Genomic DNA, 22016 nt, shown 5'->3' with positions numbered 1-22016 from the left:
TAGAACTGAGGTTCAAGAGCTAAAAGTAGAAATCATAAAAATCTTAGTAGGAAACAACTTGAGAACGCTCTTCCCTGGTCACTCTTTGATGTTTAAATTCTTCCTCATGCTATCCACTCAATGAACACGCATGAAGCAACTTACCTGAGAAGAGCTAAGAAAAACAGCAGCTGAATTCCAAATGTTCCATGTCCTTCCCTGCATCTGTCCACCCCACACTTTTAAATAGTCCACTCTGAGAACGGACATGGCCTATTTGGTCCCTATTCTCATGCAACGTACAACAAAAACTACTACAGTTTTCAACGATGAGGCACTGTGCAAACTGGCTGTCTTCTAGTTCTGTTCCAGAATCAGTTAAAGCTCGAAAGAAGGCAAGATTCATTTTGAAATGTCCAGAAAAGTCATTCAGATGCCAAATTTTAAGATTGGTGTTTAGAAGGTCTAAGCCTCAGCTACGTTGGAAGCAGAGACATTCCCACCCTGCTCCCACCCAACTCCATCAATCTCATTAGAATTCTCCCCATCCACGACTGTTAATACTAATTCCATAATACAGTAAAGCACCGATGTAAAATTTAACAGTTTCTCAGTTAATCATCAAAATTAGCCTATCATGGTAAAGAAGGGATCTTCCACTGTTTCAGTGCCATGTAATTTCAGATAATAAGTGAGATGATGAAAGAGGATTTTTTAGCATGTTATAACCCCATAACTGCTTGCATAGAAGTTTTGAAGTGGCAGACAGGGAGAAAAAATTTTTTAATAAACAGTTCCAAGCAAAGTCCATTTGGACACAATTTCCAGAGGGGAAGGCATCGAGAGCTTGAAGATCTGGCGAGGAAAGTTTAGAGATGCTCTTTCATAACCACTCCTTGGAAAAAAACCAAAGTCCATGAACGACATTTTGGTTTGTGATATGGTGAGAACTTAAAGCTACCAAAGCTGAGACTACGTCTGTATGTTGAAAAGATTTATGACTGGTTATGAATCTTAAAAAAATTACATTACAAGGGATACCTGCACAATGAGAGCTACTATCAGCTTCTTAAGGGGGCTGACCATACCTAAGTAACAACAAGTATTATTGTTCATTAATCTTCGATGGTGTCCATCCCAGTAGGGGGTACATAATAGGTTCTCAATAAACTATTGATTAAAATAAATATTTTAAGGTGTTTTGCATGGAGCCACATTTTAAAAACTTTACCTGGAAATAATTTTCAAACTTGTAAAATTTTCAAAATGAGCTGTATCTTTTAGAAAATTGACATAGTCTGGTAAACCTGGGAGACTGTAGTGACAGCTGCAAAATCCAGAAGCACATTTGTAAAGGCGCTGGTAAGAGCTGCTTTCTCGTCCTGGAGCAGGAGCACCTTGTGATGGAAAGGAAATGGTTCAGAACATCTGACTTGCCCTGACAGCTTACTTCTGTTTCTCTGTCTTCATGCCCCATCTTGTAGGAAACTGTAAATGAAAGCATTTAAACTGTAAGCAGCTTCCCCCTTCTCTCATTTTTCTTGTGTACTTAGCTTTTGCACTAGTTGAGCGTCATTTCCTTAGCATCTGTAACCCCAGGGTTTCTAGGAGCTTCACAGACATTAAATCAGTTCCACACAAAAAGATTTGAAAAATACATGAGATAATGATGTGTACAAGGTGGTTTGATCTGGGTGACCCCCCCCAGCTTCCTTCCTCCTCCTAGGAGTAGAAGGCAAAGCTATTCTGTTCAACGGTTTTGTTTGGTTTGGTTTGGTTGTTGGTTTTCTCTTATGCCAGCATTCTCCCAGACTTCTGAATTTCCTTGTCTCTTAAACGGATCAGAGCTACTGAGTGAACAGCTTAGATCCCTTTGGTTTTAGACAACTTTTTCATCTCTGCCCCTGGCGGTCATGTTGGTTGCTTGGGTTTTACTTTGCTTTGTGACTGACTTGTTGTAGCTGGATACTGATGGAAGCAGGTAGTGGGAGAAGGGAAGGACTCACATGATAACACTGTGTCAATTCTATTAAAGCCAAGGAAACATGGGCCCAAATATAGATCTTAGGTCAAGTCAGAGATTTTGTCTTTGGCCATCTGTGGCTGATGTACTTCTAAAGAGAGCCGCAATGATATCTCACACCCTCTGCTTTTCTTGTAACTATGACACCCCTCCCATTGAGATGTGGTGTCTATCTCCTCTCCCCCTGAGTTGGGGCTTGTGACTATGGCAGCAGTAATGCTATGTGACTTCTGAGCATAGGTTATAAAAGGACAGTGTTCTCCTGGGACACCGGCTTGGAGTCCTAAGCTGCCTTGTAAGCAGCCTGACTGTTCTGAGGCAGCCATGCTGTGAGGAAGCCCAAAATAGCTCATGCAGAGACCATGTGAGAAGCTCTGAGACCACACAATGGGAGAGAGACATCTGACAGCCACCAGCTGTGTCAATTCTGTTGTTCCTGCTGTAGCCACCTTCCACCTGCAACCTCTGGACACCTGAACCACAACCATCCAGCCAGGCCCTTCCTGAATTCCTGACTCTCAGAAACTAGGATGATAAAACAATTGTTGTTGTTTCAAGTCACTAAATTTCTATACCCAGCAATAGATATCTGGAACACCACCCATATCTTTAAAAGTTTGACAATTCTAAATTGAGGAGGAAATAGTAATTAGATGAGACCCCATTAATATTATATTATTTTCTTAGTGATAATTAGTGTAATACTTTTTTGAAAAGCTGCATATGTTTCATCAACCATGCTATTTTAATTCTTCTCCACTAACTTACTTCCAAAGCTTTGAGTTACAAGACCATTTTAGGAAAATAAACCTAATACATCTAAATGAGGTAAACCCAACAAGCCAAGCTATGATCTTGGTGTGTAGGGAGGAAATTACTTTAATTCAACCTGTCAGACATCCACAAACATGGTAACATGCTATATAATTGGTTTTCAAACGGGAATTATCCCCAGTTTTGATAGTCTGATCTTACAAAAGGCTAACTCAGTAGGGACTTGGTTTACTTGAGTCAGATGCACTTGACTGGCCTTGATCTGTACTGTGCAAGGTGAAAGAACTGAGCTGACATGTATACTGAATGATGATTCAGTGTCAAAGGGGGCCTTAGTGATGTCATTGATAAAAACATATGTCTTAAATGGAGAGGAGCTAACTTTTTGGAAGCCAAGTCCTTCAGCACAGGGATTTTCAATGATTCAGGAACTTCTTGGCTTAAAGTGTACCCCATTCAGGTAAGCTGCCATATGCTTTGAGAATAAAGGAGTATACCAGTTAGCTTCGGCTGTGTAACAAAACGCCCCAAGTTTTAATGGCCTAAAACAACCATTTTATTTATTTTATGAATGATTCTATGGGTCATTTGGGCAATTCTTCTGGTCCAGGTTGGCTCAGTTTACCTCTGTTGGAGTAAACAGAGGTAAACTGCTGGACTCTCTTGTGTGACTATGGTCATTTGGCAGGTTGACCAGAGGCTGTGTAATCTAGAATGGCCTCACTCACATGTTCGGAAGTTAAGAGGCTGTCAGGCAACTGGGGGTACTTTGGTTCTTCTTCTCATGGCCTCTCATCCTCTGAAAGGCAAGCTTAGGCCAGGTGACATTAAGGGTCTCAAGATTCCAGATGCAGCAAGAGACAGCAAACCCCAAAGTACAAGTACCCTTCAAGCCTCTGCTAACATCCCATTTATCAAAACAAATCACGTGTCTAAGCCCAGATGCAAGGTGTGGAGTACAGACTCTCTTCCTGATAAAGAGAATGGCAAAGTCACATTGCAAAGAGGTGTCCATGCAGGGAAGGGAGGAATTTGGGGCCATTTTTGCCATCTGCCATCGGGAGCTGCTCATAACCTTACTCTAAACCTACAGCAAAAAATTCAGAGAACCACAGCTTTCATTCACTCACCAGTTGCTGCCAAGAAAGCACAAGAAGCAACAACAATCCCACCGCCCTGGAAAGCTCTCTAACAGCTGTCATATCCCCAAAAGGGGCCAGAATATTCAGTTCTGGACAGTTAGCTCTGAGACACAGAGCATAATATTTTTTTAAACACATAATGATCCTGATTCAATATAACAGCTATGAAAAGATCATAAAAGAAGAAGTTAGGGAAAGGCCCATCAGAAATAAGATTAGATATGATATTTTAGCTCTGCAGATTTCACTGGGCCCCAGGAACAGAAACACAGAAAAAAGAAGGTTAGTTAACTTTCTCCCTCCTACTGAACATTATGAGGACAAATATTCTGTTCACATGGACCCTTTTGGCAGCCTGGTTAATTTGTTAAGCCCAACTGGACACATAGAGAGAGCCCTTTATCTTCATTAAACCCGATGAGAATGAATGGCAAACTGCAGCATCATTAATCTGGCCTGATGGGTTCTATCAAAGGACCTGGAAAGCTCTTGAAAACCCAGATGACTTTAGTGTTGGCTGGGTTAGGGCTTGTTCATCTCCTCTAACAAACATTGGCTGCTTTTAACTCTATCCATAGACACAGACAAGCCATAATCAGCTTCCAAGGGCATACAGCAGAGAAAGGCACGGGTGCACAAGCACACATGAGCACGTACGCAACCCCCCACATGCACAGATCAACCAGCATGATAACTGGGATGGAGGTATAAGAGAGAGAAGGAAGACCTCCGTTAGTTTGATAACTAACAGTATGATAGAGATAGTATGACCTCTGTTCTCTCTCTGGCCATATTGACTGGATGTGAGCCCATAGGAGGAGCCATCAAAGACAGTGGTTAGGAGCATGGACTTTTGAACAGACTGCCTGGATTTGAATCCTGACTCTCCCACATTCTAGCTGGGTTCCGTAACCTCACTGTGCCTCAGTGTCCTCACCTGCTAAAACAACACTACAACAGAACTCATGAGGTAATTGGGAAGGTTAAAAAGTTACTATTCCTTCCTTAAAAAATTAAAAATAGAACTACCATATGATCCAGCGATCCCACTCCTGGGCATATCTCTGGAGAAAACCATAATCTGAAAGGATACATGCAGCCCGATGTTCATTGCAGCACTATTCACAACAGCCAAGACACGGAAGCAACCTAAATGTCCATCAACAGAGGAATGGATAAAGAAGATGTGGCATATATATACAATGGAATATTATATACAATGGAATACTCAGCCACAAAAAAGAATGAAATAGTGCCATTTGCAGCAACATGGATGGACCTAGAGATGATCATACTAAGTGAAGTAGACAGAGAAAGACAAATGTATGATATCACTCATATGTGGAATCTAATTTTCAAAAAAGAGATAAAAATGAACTAATTCACAAAACAGAAACAGACTTACAGATATTGAAAACAAACTTATGGTTACCAAAGGGGAAATGATGGGAGGAGGGATAAATCAGGAGCTTGGGGTGAACACACACACTACCATATGTAACACAGAAAACTAGCAAGGACCTACTGTAGAGCACAGGGAACTCTACTAAATATTCTGTGATAACCTATATAAGTAAAGAATCTATGAATGAATATATGCATATGTATAACTGAATCACTATGCTGGACACCTGAAACTAATAACATTGTAAATCAACATTGTAAATCAACTCCAATAAAAGTAAAATTCAAAAAGGAGTTACTATTCTTAAAGTACTTAGAATAGTTCCTGCCCCATAGTAAGCACTATGTAAGTGTTATTGAAGAAGTCTGACTACCAGGGCCAGCATGAAACTGCTAAGGACTGGCTTTGTAACACTCTCAGATGCTCTGGAGCCCAAGTGACAAAGTGTGGCTGAAATCTGGAGATGCAGTTCTCTTCCTGTCTCAATGCTGAATCTTTACCAGCTTTGGAATGTACTGGGAAGTTCTGGAATCATTCTTCTTAAACAGGACCTTGAAGTGAGAGTTGCAGAGTTGGCAAAGGGATGGGGTATCTCCAGGCAGCATCACAAACAGGAGAAGAAAGATAGTGATGATGGACCATGTGACAACAGCCAAGACAAGAGACAGACTGATTTGTGGGTCCTTTGTGGACCTACCAGAAATATGCTGGGGGTGACTTGATGGTTGGGGTTTGGAATCATCAGGAAGTATCTTCATCCATGTGTCTGGCAATTGATGCTGACTTTCTCCTGGGGTCTTCTCTTGGATGACCAACTGGAACATCCACAAATGGCCTCTGCATTGGCCTGAGCTTCCTCATAGCACGGTGACCTCAAGTTATTCCCTGATCTCTGTGGCAGGTCAGTGCTCCAAAAGTGTCTCAGGTAACAAGGTAGAAACTGCACTGTCTTATGACCTTGCCTCAGAAGTCACGCAGCATTCATTCTGCTACTTTCTGTTCATTATTGAGACACAAGCTTGCCTAGATCCAAAGGAAGGGAGCATAGACTGCACATCTTGATGGATGAAGTATCAAGGTCACATGGCTGAAGAACACGTGGAATGGGAGATATGGTTGCAGCTAAAGTGTAATCAGCAACAGGCGTTATCAAGCCAGAAGATATTTGCATTATTCATTTTCATCTAACTTATTTTAACTTTATCTGGATGAGTAAATTATCCACTTAGCCTACACAATCCTTTTCTTTTTCAATGTCAATATTACCAAGGGCAATCCCGATATTATGCAGCTATTATGTGCTTCCTTATGGAATGGAAATAGAAACCTCAGCGTCAATTGTGTCTTTTGAAGCATAGCAATTCTATAAGGTAAAGGGTTGACAAAACTTGGTCTATTAGTAAAACTGGGTTAGCAAGCACAAAAGGGAATGTAAGGGCTCAATGTATTGGCTTGTGTAGGCAGTAAAGATGCTAAATGGCTCACAGAACTGAAAGGAAGACATCCATGACTCAGGATCTCCAGGATAACAACTGGGGTCCCAATCCTACAAGCACCTCTTTCTCTGCCATCTGTCATCTCTGCTGTCTCTTTCCTTTTTGTATGTCACTCTTGTTGTCTCCTGCTAAAGACATGGGACCTTCTCCATGAAGCTGAGAAAGTGACCAACCAGTAAACCACATGCTAAGACAGATTTTTTCTTCCAGTGTCAGTGTATTAGTTCCAGGGAAAGACGCTGATTGGCTCTGCTTGAGTCACATGACCTCACCTTGGAATTACTATTGCCAGGGGATGATGCTCTGTACTGACCCCCCGGGGGTTGCATATTTACTTCTTGGCTCAGGGGTCAGGATCTGTTTCATCTACTGAGTACATTTCTTTATCTAAACATATGTATGTGGGCTTCCCTGCAGGGGACATGGGTTCCAGCCCTGGTCCAGGAAGATCCCACATGCCACGGATCAACTAAGCTCATGTGCCACAACTACTGAGCCTGTGCTCTAGAGCCCGCGAGCCACAACTACTGAAGCCCGCACACCTAGAGCCTGTGCTCCCCAACAAGAGAAGCCACCGCAATGAGAAGCCTGTGCACCGCAACGAAGAGTAGTCCCTGCTTGTCACAACTAGAGAGAAGCCCGTGTGTAGCAATGAAGACCCAATGCAGCCAAAAATAAAATAAAAATAAATTATTAAAAATAAAATAAAATAAACATATGTACGTATGCACATGCTTGGCCGTGAAAATAAACAGTAACTCAAAGCCCTTATCTGCATACATTCTGATGTTGTCCATAGGAATCTTGATTGGGAAAACAGCTGGCTATCTTAGCTGTAAAAGCAGACCAGTATACCTGTCTGGCAAGGACTAGAGAACATTTACAGACATGCCAGGTGCTAGCTGGAATTCGCAAGGAAAGGCGTGGTGTTCAAATCTTCTATTTTAGTACCTCAAATCTTGGAGGGTCCCTTGTCCTTTGGAAAGATGATGCTGGGTGCAATGTCATCCCCTCCTTCTGGATCAGAATATGCTTCATGTCGTTCCCACTGGCTACAGAGCACGTCTCTTGGAAGACTAAACTCAAGACTAATGAGCTGCTTTTGTGCCGGGCTGGGCCATGCCATTCAAATCCAACCCTTTTATTTGGTTCTAAAAACTGTTCCAGTGGCCCTTGTGGGATCAGTGACCACCCTCAGTTTTTAGAGTTTCTTAGTGCCATTTCAGCAGCCTTGAATCTCTTCAGCCTGTTTCAATCTTCTTATGGAGCTTGACAAACGGCTGGAGAAAAAAAAATTTTAATATGAGATTTGATCTCTTGCTGGCTAGAAATCTGCAACAAAATTTCTATCAGATACCAACATAAGCCTTCAGACTGCTGGACTAATCGTTTCCTAGTTAATGCCTCCGCTCCAAAAGCAATCACTTCTGCCCATCCGTCTCCACGGACTGAGAAGAACTTTCCAGCAGCTTGGGCACATCCCCTCATGATCAGGTGGTCTGTAGATCATTTGCCTCGGTGCATTTTACAGTTGCCCAATCGACCAGCATGATAAAAGTTTGAATTAGGTAATGCTCCTTTTTATGATCAGAAATGAATTATCTCATGGGGCCAGCAGATACACAAATGCAGTGTGCCTTTCCCCTAAGTGGAAGGCTTTTTTTCAATCAGTTTCCAACCGATGCAGAAGACAAAAGCAAAATAAGCACATTCCAAGATTGCTCAGTATCAATACTGTAGGTTTCTTTTTCTGGATTTATTGCTGCTCGTCATTCAATAATAAACAATATCATAATTTCCATAGCAACCACGGCATACCATTAGGTCAACATTAAACTCCAAACTTTCAGTGTTTCTTCTGATCCCAGAGTGGGAGGCTTTCTGCAGGGCATGGTGAAATGTTCATACTGGAGTACAGTTCCAATTTTGTTCCCAGTAGACTCTGAAATGCTGGTAAAATAGCGCATTATGCTAATAAACATATGTAACACCAGCATCCATGTTCACCACAAAAGAGAATATCATACTTTGCTATCTGAGTGCTGGCATATCCCAGTGATTTTGAAAGCTCATATTTGTTTTTAATTTTTATTTTTTAATAAATTTATTTATTTATTTATTTATTTATGGCTGCATTTGGTCTTCATTGCTGCATGCGGGCTTTCTCCATTTGCGGTGAGTGGGGGCTACTCTTCGTAGCAGTGCGTGGGCTTCTCATTGCGGTGGCTTCTCTTGTTGCAGAGCACGGGCTCTAGGCACACGGGCTTTAGTAATTGTGGCATGCAGGCTCAGTAGTTGTGACTCGCAGGCTCTAGAGTGCAGCTCAGTAGTTGTGGTGCACGGGTTTAGCTGCTCTGCAGCATGTGGGATCTTCCCAGACCAGGGCTCGACCCCATGTCCCCTGCACTGGCAGGCAGATTCCTAACCACTGTACCACCAGGGAAGTCCCCATTTTTAACTTTTAAACAAAATTCATCACATAATGAGTAAATGCATACTGCAAACGAGGGATGGTCCTCTAATTTTCTCTCTCTTGGCAGTCCATGGCCTTGGACCAGGACCCTTGGATATCTAGCCTGTATGTTCCTCGGGGGTGAAGCCTGAGTGCATCTATCCCGATGCCACCTGAGACCAACAAGGTGGAAGAAAGTAGCTCAGGGCCCCCTTCTTGGGGCACTCCAAGTCCTGGATGCTGTGTTTCAAGGGGGCACTCTGTCCTGGAGTAGCGCCCTGCCCTCCTCACCCCCCTTCACCCCCACCCACATCCTCCCATTCGTGGGCACAGCCAGGAGGATGGCAGGGTGGAGAAAGGGGATGAAGTGTTGCCATCTCTTTCCCAGTCTCGACATTTCTAAGGACAATCCTCCCTCAGGGGACCAAGGGTCCTGGTCCTGAGCCAGCACTGAGAGGACAGATCTTAAACAGATGCCTTTGCCAACAAAGAGCTTTCCACCCATCGGGGGCAGGAAGCCACTTTCCTCCCTGATGATGACCATTAGAAACAGATCCAAAGTCACAGGCGTTCAGGTTCACAGACTGTCCCAGACCAAAGCACACTGCGGACCCACCTGAGCACCAGGCATTGCTGTCAAGGTGCTTTCAAGAACACTGTAGGTTTTGGAAGCCAAAAGACCGAACCCTGTTTTGTGCTGTTTTGTAAACATCAGAAACTGCTTACCTGATGTGGGCCCTTGCCAGGCTAATCTATGAAAATAGAAAAAGGTTTCTGAAGAAATATTCAAGAAATCAAAATGACTCAGACTAAGCCGAGAAAATTGTCTGCAAGGACTCACGACACCTTTGAATCCAGGTTGCTGTTCTTTATAGCAAAGGGAGTCTAACTGGTTTGCCAGCTCCATCAACAACCCAGATAAGGAAATGTGCTTGCTTTGCAGCAGATGGATTTAGTTTGAACAGAGAGAAAACTTACTGGTAGGAAAGGCTGCTAGGAACTGCAGTGGATTACAAACAGCCCCTCAAAGGCATGTTTTCTGAAAATTCACTGAGCACCCACTACATGCACAGCTCTGTACAGAGGGAATTTACTCACCAATAGAGTTCAGATTCCTGCCCAAGTGGAGCTTACATTCCAGCTCCGTGGGATCTAAGGGGGACCAAACCAATGAGGCTCAGTGTGACTGAGAGATGCCAGGCACCTGAGCCCAGTGTGGGACGGTCCTGTGAGGGTCCAGTGGATACAGCCAGGCACAGTGATGAAGAGGACAGGGCTTACCTCCAAGAGAACCAGGGTGTGAAGAAAGCATGTGTATGGGCTGAGAGTGAATGAGTGTGAGTCTGGAAATGAGGTTTTGAGTTTCAACAAGGGCAGAACAGGAAGAAGCTTGCAGCCACACTAAAAAAAAAAAAAAGGACTTCACCCTGGAGAGAAACGCATTCATGGTGAGGTGGAAGAGGGCTGACCTGATGAGATGGGTAACGGATGCTTGGAGAACGGCAGGGCTCAGAGCAAGAGACCAATGAGGCCACTTTAGCAATGACACAGGTGAGAAATGATGGGAGCCTGAGTGAATGGCTAAACGGATAGGATTCAGTTGCCATTTGGTTGGAATCTGTGAGAAGCAGTGGCCAAACCTTGTGACTGGAAGTCCGGTGGCGCCATGAGCCCATGTGGGGAGGAAGGCAGGAAAGGACACAGGTGCTGAGCTGAGTTCAGTATTAACTCGGATGTGTGAGCAGACAGGGCCCCAGCACAAGTCTGCACCAGGAGAGGCAACTCAGGCAACCACTTGCTGGGTCTGCCGTGTGTCCTGGGTATGGCCCCAGGTCAGGAGGCTCAAGGTATATGAGGACCACAGATGTGGGTAAATGAGATGCCACGGCCTCAGAACGGAGTCGTGCAAGCCTTGCCTGGGTTGACCGTGGGAGAATGAGTGCAATGCAACCTTGCTCACCGCCTGCTGCCTGGCTGATGCTAGCTCAGTTCTGGGGTCCAGCCTCATTACCCTTCAGAATCCTTTAGAAATGTGGTCTCCAAACCCCTCACCTCCAGTGACTCTGAGCTCTGACTTTCCCTGGATGTCTGACAATTGATTCAAACCCAGGTCCTCTGAGAGCTTGAAGGGGGACTTACCTGAGTTGGGGAAGCGTATCCACACCCCTGCTAATCCACCCTGCCGGTGATTGGACTAAGCCCTCTTGACACCCAACCTCCCAGAACAGATCCCTGGTTTGCGTAACCCAAGTTCTCCAGCGCCCCCCCTCCGTCCTGAAGGTAGCATGATTTATGGCCAGGGCTCCCCACTCTGTGGTCCCCCCGGAAGAGTAGCAGTGGCTGCACTAGACTGAGCTGCTCTCCAGCTGGCACCAGCAGACTGGCCACTGCTGACTTCACGGCTGTTTGTGCTGCGGAAGCGGGTCTCTACCAGTGTCTCCAAGCCTGGCCAAGAGGCAGCTGCATTCACACACTCCCTGGCTTGGCTCCAGGACACTCTGGTTTTGCTTCCTTGCTTTGTGATGTTGGAGGGGTAGGGACAGTCCCAGGCAGGTCAGCAATTCTATTACCCATAACCGGAAAACCTCCTGTTCTTCACGGATCCCTAACAGGGACCTGTGGGGTGTCACTGCGGTCCACTCACACACATCCACTCAACATGAGACAGTCCAAGGCATCATTTCCCTCGAGATGCTCGAAGCACCTTCACAAGAACCAGGACCTGCTACCCCTGGAAACACCGTGTGATCTCAATCAACAGCAGACACCAAAAGATAAAATGGACAATGCGAGCACGAGGCACACTGGAGCCCTTTTATCCCTGCACGGAGGGGTGACCAGAGTCACGGGGTGTGGGTACATGAGCACAGGGGTCGGCAAACACCTTCTATAAAGGGGCACATAGTAAACTTATTAGACTTTCATGGACCAGATCTCTGTTGAGACTATTCCACTCGGCCACTGACAACACAGAAGCCACTGGGTGTGTTTCCTGTAAATCTTTATCAATAGAAGCAGGCAGTGGACCACATGTGGCCTGCAGGCAGCAGCAGGCCAGGCAGTCATTTGATGTGGTGCAGAGAGCAGGAGGAAAGAGAGGACAAAGCCTCAAAATAGCGAAGTTTAAAGGATGAGCAGTGTAGAAGCCAGACTACAGTGGGTTAAAGAGTCGTGGTTACATATGTGTGTGTGTGTATACACACGTATAGACATGTATAAAATACGTGTATATGTATACATGTATGTATAGACATGTATATGTATACACACATATATTTCTGTGTGCATGTGTAATACACAATATAGACATGTATAAAGTATGTGTACATGTAGACATGCAGAGAAGTGTATATGTATATACACACACATATTTCTGGGTGTGTGTATGTGTGTGCATTACACATATACATTGGAGGATTCTTGTCTCTGGCAGTTTAGAAGATTGCATATACTGAATAAGTGCCCTCTCAAAAAAGCAATTCTGGATAAAATAATGCATCTCTGACCTGGATTGGGAGGAAGGAGTCCTCAGAAGAACCCAGAAGCAGAGTGAAAGGAGGAGCCCTGTGTGTTTGCAGCAAACCAGGAAAAACATTGAGCTTTTCCTGGGTCAGCTGCCTGGGCTTCAGAGAAAGGCCCAGAGTCTCTCACCCAAGGGACGTGGGGAACCTGATAGACACTCCCATTGTGTATACCACACACCCGTCATCTTAGGTGTTCCACTGCTGGAAGGACCCACAAGGGTCAGTGCACACTCACAGAATAGCTGACAAGGGACTCAGCACAGGGGCAGCAGCAGAAATATGTAAGTGGAAAAGGATCAGGAGACCACAGGCCACAGTGTCTATGTCCTCCCATAGCTGGGTCTCATAGAAAAGCCTTATCTCTAACAAGCACTGGTGTGTGTGTGTGTGTGTGTGTGTGTGTGTGTGTGTGTGCGTGCACGCGCATGCACACTTGTGGTGGGGGTGGAGGAGTGGGTGGGTAAAGCACCTTGGTACAAGCAAACCAGTTCAAGCTGGGCATCTCTTACGGACACATTCTAGCTACACGAGCGATCTTAACCACTGAAACCCAACCCCACTCCCTGGCCTCCACCAAAACCAGGAACAAATCATAAATCCAAATATTCTTACTAATCAACACTGACAGGCTGCTACCTTCTGCTCTGAGACGACTCACTGCTCCAGGATTCCGGACCACTGTTTATCATTAATGAACAGATGCCGACGCCTTGGCCCAAAGTCAGTAGCTCCGGAAATAAGCATGTGCCAATTCCAGCCAGAGGAGGTGACCCCATGATATGCACCACGCCCAGCTGGGATGCTTCAGTGTCAGGAATACCTCTGTGGGCCAAGAAACCCCCAGAGATCATTTGACTTAAAGTGGCAGCACTCCAGGTGACAGGCAGGGACACACAAATCCTCTGTGGAGAATCTCTGCTTTAACCGGGCCTCAAAGAACTCACAGATCAAGTTCCAGGGAAAGTGGGCAGTTCACAGACAAGGTGCGTGAGCAGGAACAGAGACGTAGGTTAGGTTTAGTATATCCAGACCAGCCTGAGGAGTTGAACCAAAGAGACTGCTATTCTATGAACAAATTGCCCTTGACCTTTAGCCAAGGACATTGGAGTCAGGGAGTTTCTGTAAAACCAAACTGAACCTTCATGTTACAGTACTGGGACAGTGAACGCACTAAGTAAATAAAATATTGGGATGTTGGATCTTAACACAGCGATGATAACATCAGTATCGTCAGAAAGAATCTTGCAAACATCGTCTCTCTTGCTGTCAGATAAGTGGACAGATGTTTCCTACAGGAAAATTATCCTTAAATAGTCACCGAAGGATTGATGGGAATCCTCAGATGATGTGATAAGGAAACAGCTTTTCTAGTGCTGATTTCTAAAAGAAGACCATCTATGGTTTTAGAAGCCAGAAAACAAGGATGTGACGAGCGAGGTAAGAAGAAAGAAAGGGAAGAAGGGAAGAGAATGGATGAAATATCCTCCTGATGCTTTGAAAAGCTCTAAAAGGTGGCAGGATGGATTCTGCGCCTCAAGTGAAAAAGGGATACCCTTCATGAGGTCCTTGAGAACTTCCAGATGACCTGGCATCACAGAGAAAGCAAAGAGATCTCGGTTCACAGCCACGTCCATTCCTCAGGCAAGGAGCTTTCCTCTGAAGACGCCATCAGCCTGGCGCCCTTGGTGTATGGGGCACGCAGCCTGCCGCCCTTTGTGTATGGGGCACACAGCCTGGCGCCCAGCAACGAGAGCTCCATAAAGGCCTTTGCTCCTGCCAGCCCAGCCCTCATATCTGGGTGTTTATCTTTCTGTGCGCTCATTCTCAGCTGCTCCTGACCTCTCTTTTCTGTTCTTTCAAAGAGCCAGCCCTCCATGTAACAAGGCTGTAACTTAGGATGGGGATGCATATTTGATCAAGATCTGTGTAAATTCCACTCACCAACAGAGTGAGTATTTTCCTTTGCTTTGAAAATACAGTTCACCTCTGTCTGTATTTGTATTTCTACAAGCCGCAAAGCCTTCATTTACTGTTTTCAATCACCCTTTTATATTCAACCTCTCTCATTTTAAATTCCTCCTTGAAAAAGTAATGTCTCCCCCAACAGATACAGACCTTTACCAAAAAAAAAAAAAAAAAAAATCACAACACAATTCTTTTCTACCTTGTGTCCATATTTGAGATGTTTTCAAGAGCATCCTTAAGCCAAACAAAGCCCAATGCTTTCCATTTATCTTTGACAATTGTCTTGACTACAGTTTTGAGTCACATTTTGCCTGCAGATGGTAGCCTTTTGAACTTAAAATTTTAAGTATTTAAGTAGTTTTTTGAAACATATACTAGTGTGTAATAACACAGGAGTCATTTTCACTTTATGACATTAAGGCAAAAAATATAAATTGTCTTCTTTTCCCTCTTGTTTTCCTTCTTCTGAGAAGCCTTGTTACTAGATTGTCCAAAAGGACAGTAAGAACTACGTGGGGATCTTGTTAAAATACGATTCTGATTCAGTAGGTCTGGGGTAGGGCTAAGGTTCTGCATTTCTAACCAGACCCCAGGAGAGGCTGAGGCTGCTGACCTGAAGACCACGTTTGAAGAAGCCAAAGGACCAGAGCAGTGGTTCTCACCTTGGCTCTACATGCAAATCCCTTGAGAAGCTCTAAAAGCAGGGTTGCCTGAGTCCCATCCCACAGATGAAAATGGAATTGGCCTGAAGGGTGGCCTGGCCTCAGAAGTAAGTGAAAGCACCTGGGTGATTGATGCCAAAATGCAGCTCAGGTGGTTCACAGTGGTCTAAGGCCAGATCCAGCTGACGGGCGTCCCTCATCCTCAACTGTGGGTGTAGAGTCTATGGCTCTGACATCTCTTCCTCCACGAAGACTTTATATCTAGATCACTATGGAAGTACAGCTTGTTCTCAATACCATCCATGTGCTTAAAATTAAACCTGACTCCCATCAGGTGAATGATCAGGCTCCCTTTCCCACTTACATTGAGAACCAGCGAATTTGGGTAGGTAGCTCCCGTGGACACAATCTGAGTGGTCCAACATGAGAGGTCTTGGGGTCCTGTATCTTTGGTCTTACGTAAGCATCACATACAAAAACTCTGGGAGGAAGAATCAGTCTTCTGCATTCTCCAGATAGGAAGACTGAAGCCAAGGGAAATGAATTATTTGGATAATTAGGGGCTCATCTAAGGTTGTGTTTCCCAATTAGTAGTATTCTATCTCCACCTGTAGAACAACCTAAGCACACTAAATGCTTTGGCAAAGACTTAAGGTAAGGAACTTAAGTTCCTGAGGACTTCAGAATCAGCTTGTAATTCTCAAAGAGGCCCAGGCTATAGCTGCTCTGATATTAAGATGGGCACTCTGGGTTATGCCCCTGCCTGGCTTAACAACCCACCAGGCTGTCCTCATACTTGCAGAGTCCCCACCTGTGTAGATAGACACTGTGTGACTATCAAGGTTCCAACATAGGTTGAAAGAAAGACAAATACAAGAAATGCACTGTGAAAAGCAGATTTGGCTGAAGACACAGGTAGAGAAGGGATGCAAGATGCAGAGCATTCCTTGGGCAAATTTAAAAGGCCTCTAGGCATCTGGAATTGGTGATACCTTCACTGAGTCACTTTTGGAAACCTGTCTCTGGACACAAGCAGTGGTCACAACTGACACTAAGAAAAGACCATAAAAGCAGAAAGGTGTTTGGCCATAGATCCAAAGACATAAATACAATTTTTCCTTTTGGCTCCTTTTCAAAGCCAGCATGTTTAAGGTGACAAATGGTGGGTCGTTTGCTGTATCTGATATTTGAAATGAAGCCCCAAATTTCCAGAATAGGAATCTACCATGTGGTCTAGTTAGAGATATTACTGGGATCAGAAAAAACTTACCAAATGGGAAAACCCAAATCAAATTATTATTCAGGTAAACAAATTGAAAATGAAGGCATTCCCAGGTGCTTTTGACAAGGGGCAAATGGGCTCCTAAATCAAACATTTCATAAATAAATTAGCAAAATGCATTATGTAACACTAACATTAATGACACACACCAGATTGCCAAGGTTCTTAATCAAATATTTTCAATCTAGGCGCTTATATTGTGAAAGGCTTGGTTCTTACAGACAGCTCATAACACAAAGCAAGTCTCTCCAATGACGTTTCTGCCGTCACGAAATGTTTTTCTTCTGATCTGTCTCCAGGTCTGACATATTTGCAAATTAAACTGGATTACATTACCCATGATGGCTGAAATTCAATTATCCAAATAACTAACCAGCCAGCTCCATGACTAAACTATTCACCTGCTGCCTGAACTTTTGGGGTTTGACAGCATTGTGGGTTCATTTTGGCTTTGAAAAGTAGAAGTAGACCTGGATTTCTCTTGGAAAAGAACCTAGGAATTGTGTTTCCTTCTAACATTACTTTAGGGATCATGGTCAGATTCTCTCTGTAAAAGATAAAACAATTCACACATTTTCAGACGCAAGGGCTGAGGGTTCTCACTCCTTGGATCCTCTGATCGGCTTTTATGCCCATTTATCACAGTTTCCAATCTCACACAATCTCAAACACCAGAATAGACATCTTTATCTTTGTGCATATCTTTAGCTCAAAAGGAAGTCACATTTTCATTTATGAAAATTCTGTCATAAATACTGTCGTATTGACTTTCCATAAGATGCTTTATATTCTCTAACAGTTTATCACACTCATCAACGCTTCATCATATACATCTTTTCATTTTTGCCATTATGACAGGTCAAAACAATTCATTGTTTGTACTTACATTTCTGTGGTTACTTGACATTGTACAACTTTTCAGGTTTATTGGCCCCTTTTACAAACCTGGTATAGGGAGTTAGAACAGTCTTTTAAGGTGTAAACAAAAATATATCATAAGATTAAAAACAGCCAAAATATTTGTTGGTAGGAAATTTTTAACTAACGGATGGAGATTTGAGAGTCAGATTTCCAGCTAATACTGAATAAACGGTAAAAGACATCAGAGAAATATAATTTCAAGAGACTTACGTTTTGATTACCGTATTTCTTTTCTGTTGCTGCCGTAACAGAGTACCACAAACTCACTGGTTAAAGCAGCACGAATGGATGGCCTTACAGCTCTGTAGGTCAGAAGTCTGGCAGGAGGGGCTCTCACTAAGGCTGAAATCCGGGTGTCAGCAGCTGCATTTCTTTCTGGAGTCTCTAGTTTCTATGGAAGAATCTGTTTTCTGTCCATTTGGGTCGTTGGCAGAACGCAATTCCCTGAAGTTGTAGGACCAAAGTCCCTGTTTTCTTGCTGGTTGTAACTGAGGGCTGTTCCCATCTCCTAGAGGCAGCCATGTTCCTCGGCTCAGGCCTCTTCTTACATCCTCAGGTGATGAGATTGAGCCCATTTAGGTAATCCAGGCTCATCTCTCTATTTGAAAGTCAGCTGACTGGCCGCCTTAATTCAATTTGCAACCTGAATTCACTGTTGCCAAGTGATGTAACACATCCACAGGTTGTAAGGATTAGGATATCTTTATAGTCAGGCTAGGGGCGGGGGAGAGAAGCATGGTCCTGCCTACCACAATTAGCTTACTGGAATGCTCACGGAAGCCCCAGAGAATGATATACTCTGTGTTTTTCTGGCTTTTGTCCTTAACTACTAAGTTAAAAACAAAAACAAAAAAACTCTGACCTTCCTTAAAGCTTATTTGAGGAAGCCCTCGATTCAGACAGCTGCCACCTGGAGACTATATCTTTTTCCTTTTCTCCTTCTCTAGATACCCTCCCCTAACAGCCAGGCACTGGACACCATTCTTACTTTCCCTGTGGCTTTCCAGCATGCCAGAGCCAAATCCGGTTTTACGAGAATGTAGGGGACATAACCCTTCCCTCAATCCGTGGCATCCTTCATCACCTGGCACCCCAGCAGCCCTGCCTCCACTGCCAGGTCTGCCTAGATCTCTTGTGAAAATAGCTTCTCCTGCTTCTTAAGAGTCTCGGGAGGAGCTGGATGACATATAAAGATCCCTTTATGTCCTCTCCTCTCCTTTGGTGAGGGAAAAATCCAGGCAAATTGACACCTGGTAGCCCACAGCTCATAAGATACATACATAGGGATCTGATTCTCTTATGTATGTACACACCTATACATATGTATGTGTGTATAAATGTGTGTATATGTGTGTGTGTGTGCATATGCACATATGAGAGACATACACACACATGATGATACAAATAATCCACTTTTCTCCCAAGGAGTTCAAAAACTATATTTATTCTATTATTTATTCTAAATGGGTCTTTGTAGGCTACATATAAAACAATAAATAGTTTCATTGCCCAGATTGCAATACTTAGACCTGAGAATAAGTCTTTTTCTCAAGCTCATCAAGACAACTACAGCCATCATCCCTGGCACAGGGCAGTCCTGACCAGAAATTGACTGTCATTATGCTTTATTCAAAGAACTTATGCTCTCAGGAGCATACAACCTACACCACAGTAAGTCTTAGGTCTGCAGGTGAATGGTGTGGGGTGTGCAGGCTACTGGGAAAGTATAGATAAGGAGATGCACGATTACTGTGGGCCTCCATCAAGCACGAACACCAGCTGGGGAAGCCTCCAAGGCAAGCCTCGTTAGCTTCCCTGAAAAGCTTCCACGGTCTACTTTGGAATCTGTATGTTGAGAAGGCCAAAAAGAACCCACACGCCACAAGATCAGTTGTATGTAGGAAACTTCCTCCCAGAAGCTACCTAGGTTAAGGCTGGCCTTGCTGAGACCAACATGGAGGAAGTCCCAGGAGATCTCCAACAGAGGTCTCAAATGGAATCATCATGAAGACCATTCATGACCTTAGAAGTGTCTTACTTGGGAGGTAAATTTGTCCTATCATAAGAACATTAGAAGACCCAGAACATTTTGGCCCAGGCCCATCCTTTAATAGTCCATCCTAGACCCTAAAAGTTGGGAGGTACTTTCATGCGCATCTGTCTCATCTGTCTCCTATATGGGATGTGACTCTGGAAGAACCCAACACTTATCTTCAAATACTTAAACACTGCTATAGGACAAAGTGACAAAGGACCAAGCTGGCATCCCAGCTCTGTGTTCATGAGTGGTGTGATCTCAGGTGAGACACTTCACTTCTCTGGCTTTGAGGTTCCTCATCTATAAAAACGGATATAATGAATACACCAGAGGGTTGCTGTGAAATTGAACAAGGCAATCATGGAGAAACCAATAGCATCATAATTTTTTTACCCTTTCTTTGTGGTCTTAGGACCAACAGTTCTTCCCTCTCTACTCTCTGGACCCATTCCCCACAATCATCTTGGAAGAAAACAAAAACACTGAGTTGCTGAGTCTGCAGTCCTAAGTCTTGATCTTAGAATATACCCATCACAGCCTCGAGACCCAGAATAAAATATCGTTGGTGTCCCACAACAGCCTTCTGGCCTTGCAGTAAAACTCATAGCCTGGTCCACAGAGCAGAGGCAGGAAAGATCAAAGCCCCAGGTCCCAGCCCTGAACACAGTGACAAACAAGCTGTCTTGAAAGGATCAGCTTGTTCGATTGTGTGTGCTTCGAGCATGTTAAACAGGAACCAAACAGCAACAATGGAAACAAGACTCAGGGCAACGAAAGTGCAGCCATTACATTTTCATGATTTCAGAGCTTAGTACATGCGTGTTCATCACTGTGGCACTTTTTATGTCAGTGAATTTATAATGAACATAGCTGTTGAAAATCAGCACTATTCATGGCAATAGCTTAAGTGCATAATGCTGGCATTTTAGAAATTGTCATCAGAACCGTTTCACTATAAAAACGAATGAAACCTTTAATAAGGAAAGAAACCAAAATGCCCTGGCACCATTTTCAGTAGGCTAAGAAGGTTCACAGCTTTCAGCTAACGCTTTCATACCACGGCACCTTGGTGAGGTCAGTCAGGCCATTTATTTTCAGAAAGAAACTCGATAGAGAAAGTTTAGTGATTTGTTTAATTCACAGGTAGCGAAGTCTAGTTAGTTTCTAACTTGTATCCCCCATCCAGAGTCATTTCCACAATATTTCAATCTCCAACCCACCATCTCTCTCTCTCTCTCTCTCTCTCTCTCTCTCACACACACACACACACACACACACACACACACACACAGATGAAGAGGCACTCCTCAAGGGGCCAACTTGAATTTTTGATTTTTCACTGCCTCTTTTCTACCCCAGGAGCATCACTCTGACTTGCCAACTATTGGCTCCGCAGTTTGAAGACCCTCTTTTCCGGTTGGATTCTCCCACACAGCAGATCCTGAGACGAGGTCTGAGTGTGAGGGGTTTATTGGGGGAAGGGTGACCTCAGGGAGCACTGGAAGGGAGTGGGGAGTGAGAGAGACGGAAGCAGCTGATAGAGGGTGCTTTGATGAGCAGGTTACCACCGCAGACAATGGGGGCTCCATCCCATGGTTGACCTCTGGGAGAGTGTATGGAACGCATCTCACAGAATCCCAGGGGCGAGAGAGCTGAGGTACTTGCTCCAGGTAAACTCCTCTGCACTTCTGTCTGCTCTCCACACAAACCAAGCACACCCCTGCAGCCAGCAAAAGCCCCCAGGCATCTTCGGGTGCCAGCAGTGGGATGCCATCTGCATGGCACACAGGAGCGGTGAGTGTCAAGCGAATATGGGCAGGGCACTGACAACGTCTGCTTCACGCTATATGTAAACCTCCCCAATTCCAGACTCTTCCAAGGGGCCTTTCTACCACTTGTCTTCTCCCTCAAAAGCGGCCATTCAGAAATAGACCCTGAAGGCTCTCTCTAGAGGATCCTACCTGTGACCTGCCTTTGTGCACAGTCCTGACCAACGCTGGCTAATAAAACCAGCTGGCAAATAAGACCAGGACCAATGCTGGCAAATAAAAGAGGAGCCGATGCAGACAGACACCCAATGAGAGGCAGCATATGCAGTGGTTAAGAGCCTGGATGCTGTTGCCACACAGCCTGGGATTGGAGTCCAGACCTCCTATTTCCCACTCCAAAGTTATTTCAACACAACTCCATCTGCCAGATCTCTAAAAGCACCCCCAAAAAAGCAGCACCAAATATGAGTCATATTAATATTAGACTTGTACAAACATGACCACAAACCCAGTGGGAGAGACTTGGAGCTCAAAGAGCTGAGAAATGCAGCAAGAAAAGGCCATTGCTTTCTTCAAGAGCCTGC

The sequence above is a fragment of the Hyperoodon ampullatus genome (assembly GCF_949752795.1).
Source record: "Hyperoodon ampullatus genome assembly, chromosome: 14".
Classification (NCBI taxonomy): Eukaryota; Metazoa; Chordata; class Mammalia; order Artiodactyla; family Ziphiidae; genus Hyperoodon; species Hyperoodon ampullatus.
This window is presented reverse-complemented; position numbering follows the sequence as displayed.